Below are 14,024 nucleotides of genomic sequence, written 5' to 3'. Positions count from 1 at the left end.
AAGATACAGTGTGCACATTTTCCACTTTGAGGCTTCTTAGAAGTCTCTGTTATGCACTACTTTAGAAATGAACATGAGTTGCTTTGAGTTTAGTTCAGTGGGTTCTCAGACAGCTGATATGGCCAATGTGCGATCTGCCACATATGGGGCAGGTGATGCTTGAAGGGTTGAGTAGAGGAGTTGCTTGGAGATTTGTGCTCTCTTTTAACTTCTGCTCATTCCCCATGAAGTCTCCCAGTGTTCCAGTACTTTACTGGATAGGCCTTCTTCATTTTGATAGGTCACAAAACAATCAGTTGACAGCGATGTTTGCCCAGAAGAGGGGTGTTTTGAGGACATGTTTAGAGTGTCTCTTGCTGCTACTGAATAGAACATTTGCTGGTTTTAGACAAATGGCTTACATATCAGGTTTAACCACAATCGCCAAAATGCCATTTGGCCACATGGGAATGGAAAAAATGTCTTCTCTCTGGTCAAAGATGCAGAGAAAAAAATTTAGTGACAAAGTTGATTGATGAGGGAAAGGCTGTAGATATCATATACATGGACTTCAGTAAGGCGTTTGATGAGGTTCCCCACGGCAGACTGATGGAGAAAGTGAAGTCACATGGGGTCCAGGGTGTTCTAGCTAGATGGATAGAAAACTGGCTAGGCAACAGGGGACAGAGGGTAGTAGTAGAAGGGAGTTTCTCAAATTGGAGACTTGTGACCAGTGGTGTTCCACAGGGATCTGTGCTGGGACCACTGTTGTTTGTGATATATGTAAATGATCTGGAGGAAGGTGTAGGTGGTCTGATCAGCAAGTTTACAGATGACACTAAGATTGGTGGAGTAGCAGATAGTGAAGGGACTGACAGAGATTACAGCAGAATATAGATCGACTGGGGAGTTGGGCAGATAAATGGCAGATGGAGTTCAATCCGGGCAAATGCGAGGTGATGCATTTTGGAAGATCAAATTCAAGGGCGAACTATACAGTAAATGGAAAAGTCCTTGGGAAAATTGATGAACAGAGAGATCTGGGTGTTCAGGTCCATTGTTCCTTGAAGGTAACAACGCAGGTCAATAGGGTGGTCAAGAAGGCATATGGCATGCTTTCCTTCATTGGACGGGGTATTGAGTACAAGAGTTGGCAGGTCATGATGCAGATGTATAGGACTTTGGTTCGGCCACATTTGGAGTTCTGTGTACAGTTCTGGTTGCCACATTACCAAAAGGATGTGGATGCTTTGGAGAGGGTGCAGAGGAGGTTCACCAGGATGTTGCCTGGTGATGGATGGCGCTAGCTATGAAGAGAGGTTGAGTAGATTAGGATTATTTTCATTAGAAAGACAGAGATTGAGGGGGGACCTGATTGAGGCCAACAAAATCATGAGGGGTATAGACAGGGTGGATAGCAAAAAGCTTTTTCCCAGAGTGGGGGATTCAATTACTAGGGGTCATGAGTTCAAAGTGAGAGGAGGAAAGTTTGAGGGAGATATGCGTGGAAAGCTCTTTACACAGAGGGTGGTGGGTGCCTGGAACGCGTTGCCAGCGGAGGTGGTAGATGCAGACACGTTAGCACCTTTTAAGATATATTTGGACAGGTACGTGGATGGGCAGGGAGCAAATGAGCACAGACCCTTAGAAAATAGATGACAGGTTAGACAGAGGATCTTGATTGGCGCAGGCTTGGAGGGCCGAAGGGCCTGTTCCTGTGCTGTAATTTTCTTTGTTCTTTGTTCTTTATCCCTTTACAAGTAAAGAGAGAAGTTGAAGAAATGTCTTCTTAAAGACAGCTGTTGGCGATGGAATCATTCAGTTACAGGGAGTAAACCGAAGCAGCGAATATTTAAGGAAAGAGTGGATAAATATTTAGAACAGGTGAGGACACAGGATGATGGACAGAACAGGGCAGTGGATCTCAGTTGGTTTTCTCTAGCCAAGAATAACAGAATCTGTTGCTGTCGGGTAATTACCTAAAAAATTCAAGTTCATTTTTCAGATTTTCTGAATGAAATCATGAGTAGTCTGAATTGCCAACAAAATATGTAGCAGTCTTCAGTGTTATTCTAGTTAGCTGTCTCTATTTCATTTGGCATTCAACACATTCAACTTTGGGAAGCAACGCCACTCTCGAGAGAGAGAAGGCATCTCGTGGCAATAGAATCAATTAAAAAGGATGAAATACAATGAAGGGATTATGCACTTTCTACTGTTTGCTAAACTTTTCCCAAAAACTAGATATAATTTTGAGAAGAGCATGGGTACGTTGCACCCTGTGATGAAGTCCAGTTCTGGAGATATCGCAACAGTTCACTACAACCACCACCAACCACCCACCCCACACCAGGTGCCTGCCAATGCCTTAGCTATTGGTTGGCCAATGTTCTCATGGTTCACTGCCTTCTTGCACTAATTAGAAAGCAGAAAGATGCAGTATCAAGTAGGTGACACTCAACTGTCAGCCACACTGTTTCAGTTGGAAAAGCTCAGCAGGCCTGGCAGCATCTGTGAAGAAAAAAATCAGAGTTGACATTTCGGGTCCGGTGATGCTTCTTCAGAAAAATGGAATCATGAGAATAGTCAAGAGTGAGCTTTTGTGGGAGGTGGGCAGAAAGAGTGAGTGTTAAGTACCAGAGAGAAGATGGTGCCACTCATGTTAGCTGAGCTGAGATGGTCATCGACTTTCTACCTATTCTACTGCGGATTGCTTAAGGATACTGAGGTTATACTGACCCAGGCAGTAACCTTGGACCAGGCTGGCATGGTCCACTGTCATGGCAACCTCTGGCTTTCCTGGGAGCAGAGGGTCACCTTCCTCCCCACCAATCTCTCCACCAGGGCGTCCAGGGTAAAACAGGGCACCAATGCGCTCTTGTCTACCATGCCTGACTCAAATGTCAGGAATTGTGCAGGCAGTCTGGACTGACAGTGCTTGGCTGGGTGTACAATGACCCCTTAAAAATGGCATTGTGGCAGGGATGCCAGTCCATTCCAAGATATCATGGCAGTGGCAAGGTTGTTGCAGCGAGGGAGAGTGGTAGAATGTGCCTAGAATTGGACGTGGGAACAAAATGAGGAGAGTTTGGTCAGATGTGGTGCGAAACCTCACTAGGCCTCACAGACAGAAACCATCCATGAAACCCAACAAAATTGACCCAGGCTGAAAAAAAAAGATTAAGCCCAATATTTTTGATCGCTGTGTGAGCTTTCCCCGGGATTGAATACGGCAACATCCTGGAGACGTGATGTTCAACTCCTGGTAAAATCTAGGCCAATCCTGGACGGTTGGCAATTGTACAGACAGGTTAGTTTCATAAATGGTAGCCATATTGTCAATGATGTTGTTGTTTAAGTCTAGGCAGTGATACACAGATGGCTAACAGAAAAAAAATGCAAATGGAAAAGCTTAATAAAAATATGTTTAAATGAAGTTCTCTCTGTTGATAATCAGGTTCCTCACAGCAGGATAAATCCCCTGTATGCTATTTTATTACCAATTACAGTCCACCTGCTGTTGGATAAACAGCCAAGGCCTTCTGCACAACAATGTTCATTCATCTAAGATAATAATGTGTGAAGCTGGATGAACACAGCAGGCCAAGCAGCATCTCAGGAGCACAAAAGCTGACGTTTCGGGCCTAGATCCCGGACCTGATGAAGCGTCTAGGCCCGAAACGTCAGCTTTTGTGCTCCTGAGATGCTGCTTGGCCTGCTGTGTTCATCCAGCTTCATACTTTATTATCTTGGATTCTCCAGCATCTGCAGTTCCCATTATCTCCAATGTTCATTCATCTATTTGCTTCTGCAAATCAAAATATAGACCCGGTCTGACCTCTATCTTAAATTTCAAAAAAGCAGATGGGATCAGCAGATCACAATCACATTCTTCAAACAGCACGCATTTTTTCTTGAGTAATTTCTGCTGGATCCCAATCACTGTCCTGATAGAATACAAGGACCGAAGACATATAAATTCCTTGCATCAAATGGTATATGTTCAAGGTGCTGAAGGAATCTGCGTACAGATTAGTAATAGTCCTGAACAAAGTAATTGAGAACTTGGAACTTCTGCCAGCAAGGAAGCAATTAAACACATTATTTTGTAATTCAGCATGGAAACAAATCTGATCCAGATAACCAGAGCTCATTAACTTAACATCAAAGGCTGACCAAGAAATAGAATCCACAACATGGAGTGGTCTAGAGGAGTGTATGTTTAGCCATTTAGTATCAGTTTTAGTTAAGTGGAGCACACCTGCCTCTGGGCCTGAAGTTTCTAAATTCAAGGGCGGCTCCAGGGCTTTGAGTACAAGGTCAGGAGTGATACTTCAATGTAGTAATTTAAGAATGGTGCTGCATGAAAGTGTTTGCCTTTTGGATGGGATGCTGATCCCAGACCCCATCTACAGTCCAAACGGTGTGTAAAAATGTTCATGCCACTTTTTGTCCATGGCATTGCTTGGATAAACAGCAAAAGACATTTATCACTGACCTTGTCAGCACCTAATCCTCATAACACCATTGAAGGTAATTTATTCCATGTCTGTTTGTGGAACTGTCTGTGCAAATTTGTAGCTGTATTTTTCTACATTACAGTCACAAATCTTCAATGGTACTCCATTGGCTGTGTAATGCATTAGAGGTCTGGAAAGGCATTAAGTGGTTCTTTCACATGATGTTGAAACATTAGGCATGGATTTAAGAAAGGAAGCTCGACTCGACAAACCTCCCCACTGTCTTTTAAAATGCTAAGAGTAAGATAGAGTTCACCTGATTGGAGGATTAATTCTTCATTTCCACATATCCACAAAAAGTATTCCTCATATCAAGTGTATTGCCAGGAATTAGGGCAGAAGACAAAATTATAAATTTCAAACATTGTGATGATGCACCTTTGGTAGAAAACACTGCCGAGGGCATGAAGAATAAAGGGTAGTAGAGAGGGAAATCCCTGTGTGACTAGCTCAACATTGAAGTCACCTTCTCCCAAACTCTACGAATTATTTCTGAAATAAATCAGGATAGAGAAGTTAGTTAAATGCATTTAGTGATGTGTGATAAGAAGTTTGTTTTGTTCTTAGAAATGAAGAAGGAATGTCCCAGATTTTTGTCTGTCTGTGCAGGAACAAGTGTTACCATAGAAAGGTTGACATAAAGAATTGCAGCATCCAATTTTCCTCCTTACTTTGAATTTGATGCATTGGTTACTGACAAGACAGCACAATTTTCCAAAAGACTTGGGTGAAAGGGGAACAGACATAATGTGATATGATGTGGGTAAAAGAAGTTTGGACGAGTTACACTGTATGGAGGACAGAAGTTGAAAGGCCAGTGGGTGCAGAATTGGAACAATCAAGCCTGGAGATGAAAAGGCTTCAGTGGCAGGGAAGGAGGCTAAGGAGGAATGGACATTGGTAGAGTTTGAAAATAAGTGGGCAGGCTCTGTAGTGGCAGACAATGGGATTTGGAGCTCAGTTTAGGGTTAAGCAGTAGATTGTGTACCAGAAGAGTCATTCTGGTGAAGAAAAAAGCAAGGAACATAGTTTAACATTACACTAGGAGCATATAATACACGTTAATCTTCCTAATTTGCTGAAATCAGTATGGCATTGCATTACACAACAAGGGATAATTTGCACATTATTGTCATCAACCAATTGGCAAGCAGTTGGTCAAAAGCTTCGATAAGCAAAACAATTTTTAACCCTGCAATACAAAATGCTCATTCACACACACCCATTCTGTTTTTGTTGTACGTAAAGCAGAGCCTCACAAAAATATTGAACAGGCTAGCATGTTTTTTTTTAATGTTTATTATTCTGACATAGATTGTTTATCTTCTGTGTCACAATTGGACTGTGCAAGAACCTAGCACAACTCTACTCCCCCATCCGGCCAGCCCCACAGCAGTCTGGTCTTATCAGTACAGATTACATCACAAAGCCAGTCCATCATTCCTCAATGCTCTGTCAGCAAGCAGCACTGATATGATAAGGGAGAGTCAAGGCTGAACATTGGCACATCTCTCTGGTAAACTATTATACGAAGAACAGCTGAAACTACCTAGGAAGGGAAAAACTGAGTCATATGACTTACGTGTCTGTTCAAAATGCTCTCAGTTCATCGTGCAGATGTAGATATGTACAAAATTTGCTTGCAGGTATGATTTTGGAAATTTCTTACAAAATATTGTGAAGGTCTTTACAATGCCAAATTACTAATCACAAAACAGTAGCCATTGCCAATCAATCTTAAGCATCGATGTCTTTGTTAATGTTTGTAACCAGCCCTATCAGATTTGATGCAATGTTGGCCATTGATCTCAGATGCTCATTTTTTTTTCTTTATTAACAGTGAGGATTACAGTTGCATTGACAGTTCAGAATTCAAAAGTTAATCCGCAGAAACTGAAGGAACAGAATTTCTCAATCCACAAGAACCTCACCAAATAATTGTGGATCGCAGGGAAAGAATACCCTATGAATTATTTGCAAATTAAAATGAATGGAAAGCATTCTAATGATTCTCTTTAGTATACATGAACTGACTTATTTTAGTGCTGCACATAACCTAAGCCAGGATAGATCAAGCCAATACTCAGAAAGTAAGGAAGCATGGGATCCAGAGAAATTTGACTGTCTGGATATAAAAGTGGTTGTCCGATAGAAGACAAAGGGTGGTAGTAGATGGAAAGTGTTCAGCCTGGAGCTTGGTGACCAATGTGTTCTGCAGGGATCTGTTCTGGGACCTCTGCTCTTTGTGGTCTTTAGAAATGACTTGGATGAGGAAGTGGAAGGGTGGGTTAGTAAATTTGCTGAGGAAAAGAAGGTTGGTGGAGGTGTGGATAGTGTGGAAGGCTGTTGTAGGTTGCAATGGGACATTGACAGGATGCAGAGCTGGGCAAAGAAGTGGTAGATGCAACTCAACCCAGAAAAGTGCGAAGTGATTCACTTTGGAAGGTCAAATTTGAATGCAGAATACAATTTTAATGTCAGGATTCTTGGCAGTGTGGAGGAACAGAGGGATCTTGGGGTCCACGTCCATAGGTCCCTCAAAGTTGCTATACAAGTTGATAGGGTTGTAAAGAAGGCGTATGATGTGTTGGCCTTCATTGGCAGGGAACTGAATTTAAGAGCTGCGAGGTTATACTGCAGCTCTATAAAACCCTAGTTCGACCACACTTGTAATATTATGTTCAGTTCTGGTTGTCTCGATATAGGAAAGATGTGGAAGCTTTAGAGAGAGTGCAGAGGAGATTTAAGATGCTGCCTGGACTGGAGGGCAGATCTTATGAGGAAAGGTTGAGGGAGGGAGCTAGGGCTTTTTTCATTGGAGTGAAGAAGGATGAAAGGTGATGTGATAGAGGTGTACAAGATGCTGAGAGGTGTAGATAGAGTGGATAGCCAGAGACATTTTCCCAGGGCAGAAATGACTATTACGAGTGGGCATAATTTTAAGGTGATTAGAGGAAGGTATAGGGGAGATGTCAGAGGTAGGTTCTTCACACAGAGAATGATGGGCGTGTGGAATGCGCTGCTGGCTGTGGTAATGGAGTCAGATACTTTAGAGACATTTAAGAGACTCTTGGATAGGTGCATGGATGACAGTATAATGTAGGGTATGCAGGGTGGTTTGATCTTAGTAGGATAATAGGTCGGCACAACATCAATGTCCAAAGGGCCTGTACTGTTCTATGTCCTATGTCCTATGTTCTATGTTCTATATTCTATGTTCTAAAATCTAACTTCAAGAAACAGGTATAGAGTCTCTATGCGAACATCTGAAATGATAATGTCTTTCCTGCAGATGATTTGAGCAGACTGAGGAGTTCTGTTGTCTCCTAGGATCCATCCACACATTTTCAGGGTGGAGTGTGAATGAAAAGTCACCTGGAGGATGAATGTGTTGTGTGTGTGTGGGTTGTTTCGGTACCAAAGTAATGAGGATAGACAACTTTCTGGCCTAACCAGGAGAGTTTTGGTAAACAAAGAATAGTACGTTTATTGCCTTAGATTAGATTACATGTACAGGGCCTACATAACAACAGAGATTGTTAAGAGCACACAGTCCTCAGGCCTGTCCTATACCAGCTTCTTCTTTGGCCAAGTTACTGTGACATCATGACAGCATGTGTGCAAATCAAGTACCTTTCAAAACCATATAGAACATGTCTCCTAAGATAACAAAGTGTGAAGCTGGATGAGCATAGCAGGCCAAGCAGTACCTTAGGAGCACAAAAACTGACGTTTCTGGCCTAGGTCCTTCATCAGAAAAGGGGGATGGGGAGAGGGTTCTGAAATAAATAGTGAGAGAGGAGGAGGCGGACTGAAGATAGATAGAGGAGAGTATAGGTGGGGAGGTAGGGAGGGGATAGATCAGTCTAGGGAGGATGGACAGGTCAAGGGGGCAGGATAAGGTTAGTAGGTGGGAAATGGAGGTGCGGCTTGAGGTGGGAGGAGGGGATAGGTGAGAGGAGGAACAGGTTAGGGAGGCGGAGATGAGCTGGGCTGGTTTTGGGATGCAGTGGGGGGGAAGGGAGATTTTGAAGCTTGTGAAATCCACATTGATACCATTGGGCTGCAGGGTTCCCAAGCGGAATATGAGTTGCTGTTCCTGCAACCTTCGGGTGGCATCATTATGGCACTGCAGGAGGCCCAGGACGGATATGTCGTCTAAGGAATGGGAAGAGGCGAGTTAAAATGGCTCACGATCGGGAGGTGCAGTTGCTTATTGCGAACTAAGCGTAGGTGTTCTGCAAAGTGGTCCCCAAGCCTCCGCTTGGTTTCCTCAATGTAGAGGAAGCCACAACGGGTACAGCGGATGCAGTATACCACATTGGCAGATATGCAGATGAACATCTGCTTGATGTGGAAAATCTTCTTGGGGCCTGGGATGTGGGTGAGGAAGGAGGTGTGGGGGCAAGTGTAGCACTTCCTGTGTTTGCAGTGGAAAGCGCCGGGTGTGGTGGGGTGGGAGGGCAGTGTGGAGCGGACAAGGGAGTCACGGAGAGACTGGTCTCTCCGGAAGGCAGACAAGTGTGGGGATGGAAAAATGTCTTTGGTGGTGGGGTCGGATTGTACATGGCGGAAGTTTCAGAGGATGATGTGTTCTATCCAGAGGTTGGTGGGGTGGTATGTGAGGATGTACCTTAGGAGCACAAAAGCTGACATTTCTGGCCTAGGTCCTTCATTAGAAAAGGGGGATGGGGAGAGGGTTCTGAAATAAATAGTGAGAGAGGAGGAGGCGGACTGAAGATAGATAGAGGAGAAGATAGGTGGGGAGGTAGGGAGGGGATAGGTCAGTCTATGGAGGATGGACAGGTCAAGGGGGCAGGATAAGGGGGTATTCTCTTTGGGCCGTTATTGCAGGGATGGGGCGTGAGGGATGAATTGCGCGAAATGCAGGAGACACGGTTGAGGGTGTTCTTGACCACTGCCGGGGATAGGTTACGGTTCTTGAAGAACGAGGACATCTGGGATGTACGGGAGTGGAATGCCTGATCCTGGGAGCAGATGCAGCAGAGGTGAAGGAATTTGGAATAGGGGATGGAATTTTTGCAGGAAGGTGGGTGGGAGGAGGTGTATTATAGGTAGCTGTGGGAGTCGGTGGGCTTGAAATGGACTTCGGTTTCTGGGTGGTTGCCTGAGATGGAGACAGAGGGGTCCAGGAAGGTGAGGGATGTGTTGGAGATAGTCCAGGTGAACTTGAGGTTGGGGTGGAAGGTGTTGGTGAAGTGAATGATCTGTTCAAGCTCCTCTTGGGAGCATGAGGTGGCGCCGATACAGTCATCAATGTAACGGAGGAAGAGGTGGGGTTTAGGGCCAGTGTAGGTGCAGAAGAGGGACTGTTCCACATAACCTACAAAGAGGCAGGCATAGCTTGGGCCCATGTGGGTACCCATGGGCACCCCTTTTGTCTGTAGCAAGTGGGGGGAATCGAAAGAGAAGTTGTTGAGGGTGAGGACGAGTTCGGCTAGGCGGATGAGGGTGTCAGTGGAGGGGGACTGGTCGGGTCTGCAGGACAGGAAGAAGCAGAGGGCCTTTAGGCCATCTGCATGGGGAATGCAGGTGTATAGGGACTGGACGTCCATCGTGAAAATGAGGTGTTGGGGGCCAGGGAATTGGACATTCTGGAGGAGTTGGAGTGCGTGGGTGGTGTCACGGACGTAGGTAGGGAGTTCCTGCCCCAAGGGGGAGAAAATGGAGTCCAGATAGGTGGAGATGAGTTTGGTGGGGCAGGAGCAGGTGGAGGCAATCGGTTGACCAGGGCAAGCGGGTTTGTGGATTTTGGGAAGGAGATAGAAGCGGGCGGTGCGGAGTTGGGGAACGATGAGGTTGGAGGCTGTGGGTGGGAGGTCACCTGGGGTGACGAGGTTGTGGATGGTTTGGGAGATGATGGTCTCCTAAAGCCTTTTCCCCTCATAATATATTTGTTATATATTTGTTTATAGATTTTCAACTCTCCTAACTACCATCAAGTCTTAAACTATAAATTCAGGCCAACTGGAAGTATCAATATTCTCCCCAGATTAGTTCTCTTCATATGACTGGTGGTTTGTTGTATTGAAGTGAGTTGACTTGGACTGTCTTCTTGATAGTCTGAGATACATAATTCAATTTTACCAGTTTCCTGTTCAGTTCATTCCAATAAATAATCTGCAGAGTCTTCAACCCCGGTGGGATGAAGCTCTGATAATTTCTTTGCTCGGCCCCTTCACCAGTGCAGTCCATGGACAATCTCTGTCAGCCTACATCTCCATGGACTCTCATACCTTTTCTGTTCAAATCAGTGATCATTGCTTGCTGCCCCACTCCCAGCTCTCCTATTTTCATCACACAGGGCTGCCTATCAGAATGTGTGGCCTGTTGCATGTAGTAGAATTGCTCTTTATCCTGTATCCCTTAGGAATTATGAAAATATAAGTGTTGGACCAGTTTCTTATGTAAGGTAGGGAACTAAGTGTTCAGCTTTCCGCCCATTGGTAGAACTGGCAGTGTTAGACCACATTGGAGTAGGTTGAATCTGTCATATAATTCCAGAGCAGCCTCGCCATATTAACCCCACATTCAGCCTCCCTGTTAGATTAGTGGTACGCAGGAGAGTGTTGTGACATGCATACATCCAGAATTGGCTGCATATGGCTGAAACATTTATTCGCCAATTGTGGCCTACCATCTTTGGCAAGAATGTCATGTGTTCCAAAATATTGTGTGAGACTCAGATAACTCCCAAAGTTCTTTGTATGTAATTTTTAAAAAACTTCAATCTACCCAGAGAATGAATTGATGATGATGAGGTCAGGCTTTCCATCAAAAACAAAGAAGCCCGCCTCCACACGTTCCCAAGTTCTGGTAGAGAATTTGGTCAGTGTTACCAGTTCTCTTTGATGTGGCCTGTTGATGGCACATGTTTGACAATTGGTCCATTCCTCAATGTCTCTGGAGATCCCAGACCAGCACACTGCCAACTGAACTCTGCTCCCACACTTGATGATTTCCATTGTCCATTCTGCAGCTCTCCAGACGTCCCCTCAGTCATTCTTCATGTCTGTCATCAACGAAAGTAAAATAATTTTTGTGATCATAACAATGCTGGCATGGCCACACAACTGCAACTTGGATGCATCCAATCCTTGGTACAATATTGATGGATGCTGAAGCATTCCTGGTTCCTCATTGATTCTTGTTGAATCTAGCTAAACCAATTGTGACCTGTTGTCCATTGTGCCACCATGGGCCATTTGTATGGCTTGGGATAAAGTCTTCATTATTACTGGTAAAGCTGTGGAGAGTACATTAGCCATCATCTGCAATTTCCCCTGCATGTCGATTGCTTTGTAAGAGAATCTCACAAGGGAAAGTCAAAATGTTTCTATTTTTGGAGGCATTCCTGCAAGTTCCTTCTCATCTAGTAGAGAAATTAAAGGCTTGCAGTCCTGCCAGTGTCCATTTTCAGATGATGAATGCGGTCTGAAAATTTCTCTCAAGCTGACATAAAAGAGGCAGCTTGTTTCTCAATCATGACATATGCTCTTTCTGTATCAGATAATGCTCTTGATTCATGATAGCCTCATTTACAGCATCCAGCCTGTTGATTCCTTGAACAATACTCTTCCTAAGCCTGTAGGTGAAGAATCAGCTACTGATATCATCGGAAATGAAGGAGTATAATGCCCTAATCATCTATGTAAATCAACATTCCCTAAATCTTAAAAAAAAAGCCCTTTTGATGAAGATTCCAGTATTATACTCCTGATTTCTTGAAGGATTTTATCTCTAGAGTTCTATCATGGTTACAGGGTTAGGCCAACATTTTACCGACTAATTCACTATCTCCAACAGTTTTTGAAAATCCTGACTGACTTTAGAATTGGGAATTCTGTGAGGCCTTTAATCTTCTGACAATCCACCATCATACTTTCATTGTTGACAATATGTCCCAAGTAACAAATGAGTTCTTTGGAACTTTGAATGTTTACATCCAAAGCACCATTGATTCCATAGCTTCCTTATTTAGCATTCCAGGTTATCAGAAACATGTGTTTTGTCAGTTTTCAGACCTATTATTTTTCCAGTAATTTTTATATTAACTAGTATTATTTACTCCAAATTTCTCACTCCTATTGAACATCTGGTTTCTATTATTTCTGGTGTGTTTGTGATTGTGAAGGTAAACACCTTGGGATGAAATTGTCTGTGCGAACAGACTTAATGTGAATCAATGTTTGAGTTTTCATTGTCCACCAATTGTGCTTTCTCTCACCTAATACACCTACAGCAACATCTTAAAGCTTAGTTAATTGACCTCCAACAGGAAGGACCTTTCCAGCCAATGGAGAGTTGCTCTGCTGACTCTCGTTGAATTCAATATTACCAGGCCTCCTCCATACTGCACAACAAAATGTTGCTTTGATGTGAAGAGCTGTCGCCCTCACTTAATCACTAGAATTTAAGTTGTCATGGTTCTGGAACCAAGTGATCCTGACATAGTTATGATGAAGACTCCATGGGCTCGAAACTTTAACTTTGCTTTCATCCTGCAGATGCTGCTGAGTTTTGGCAGCTATTTGTTTTTGTCTCAGCTTTCCAGCACCACAGTTCTTTGTTTTATTATAGCCAGAACACCCTCAATCCTCAGGCTTGCTTGTCTTCTTAGCAATATAAACCTTCCTGTTAGTCTACATCCCCATCCAAACCTCAACCTCTCTCATCAGACCCTCACCTCTACCAGTACAGAATTTGTCTTTTTGAACAATCCAGATTTTATGTTTTTTTTGCTCTCTAATTTGCTACTATTTATTTGATGCACTATTGCAGATACAATCTTAGTCTCCTCGTGTCATAATGAGTGACAGGGGTCGCATGAGCACAATCTACAAACTTTGCAATGCTACTTAAGACCAACTTAAAACTTGAACTTCCCAAAACATCTTGCACATTGGAATCATATACTTATTTTGCACTTAGACACTGATTTCTACTTCTTCCATGCACTCGGTACCAACCCTTTATGGAGTGGAAGGCCTTGGATGCTGATGATATCAGAGAATCCATGGACTCTTCTTCAGTCCATTCCACTTTGTTTCCTATTTTCTGCAAGTTGCTCCACCAACTCCCCTCAGCCTGCTTCCTTTATATTCTACAATCAACTGGTTCACACGGTAAAGCCATGAACTATAAAAATGGGTGCTTCTTCATGTTAATGTAGTTGGCCAGGCATGTCAGAATGCAGCTCATCTCTACACAAATTAACAGACATGAAACCACTTTGAACATTTTACATCCAACCTAGATCTACCCCATGGAGTTTGAATGATGTGCTGTGTAATGAGCCAAAAGATTTGATGCAGAGATCCAGCATTGTTCAGAGATGATGTGAAGGTTAATCAATAATTGAAGTTAGTCTTCATTGCACCAACTACCTTTGCAATGATAACTCCAAGCCTAGTTGTCCTTGGAGATTATCTTGAGTTTTATCTGCTTTATTTCCATTTTATTTAAACAATAATTGGATTAAATTTAAATACATTGAACGCTATA

The 14,024-nt window shown here is 43.4% G+C and overlaps 1 long non-coding RNA gene across 2 annotated transcripts in view; it reads right to left on the bottom strand.

The window, feature by feature from the left end:
• LOC125455029 (uncharacterized) overlaps positions 1–14,024 on the bottom strand; it is a 139,444-nt gene that overhangs the window by 102,138 nt on the left and 23,282 nt on the right. The gene's annotated exons all lie outside the window — the stretch shown is intronic.

Source organism: Stegostoma tigrinum, chromosome 9 (genome assembly GCF_030684315.1).
Source record: "Stegostoma tigrinum isolate sSteTig4 chromosome 9, sSteTig4.hap1, whole genome shotgun sequence".
Taxonomy (NCBI): domain Eukaryota; kingdom Metazoa; phylum Chordata; class Chondrichthyes; order Orectolobiformes; family Stegostomatidae; genus Stegostoma; species Stegostoma tigrinum.
This window is presented reverse-complemented; position numbering and strand designations above follow the sequence as displayed.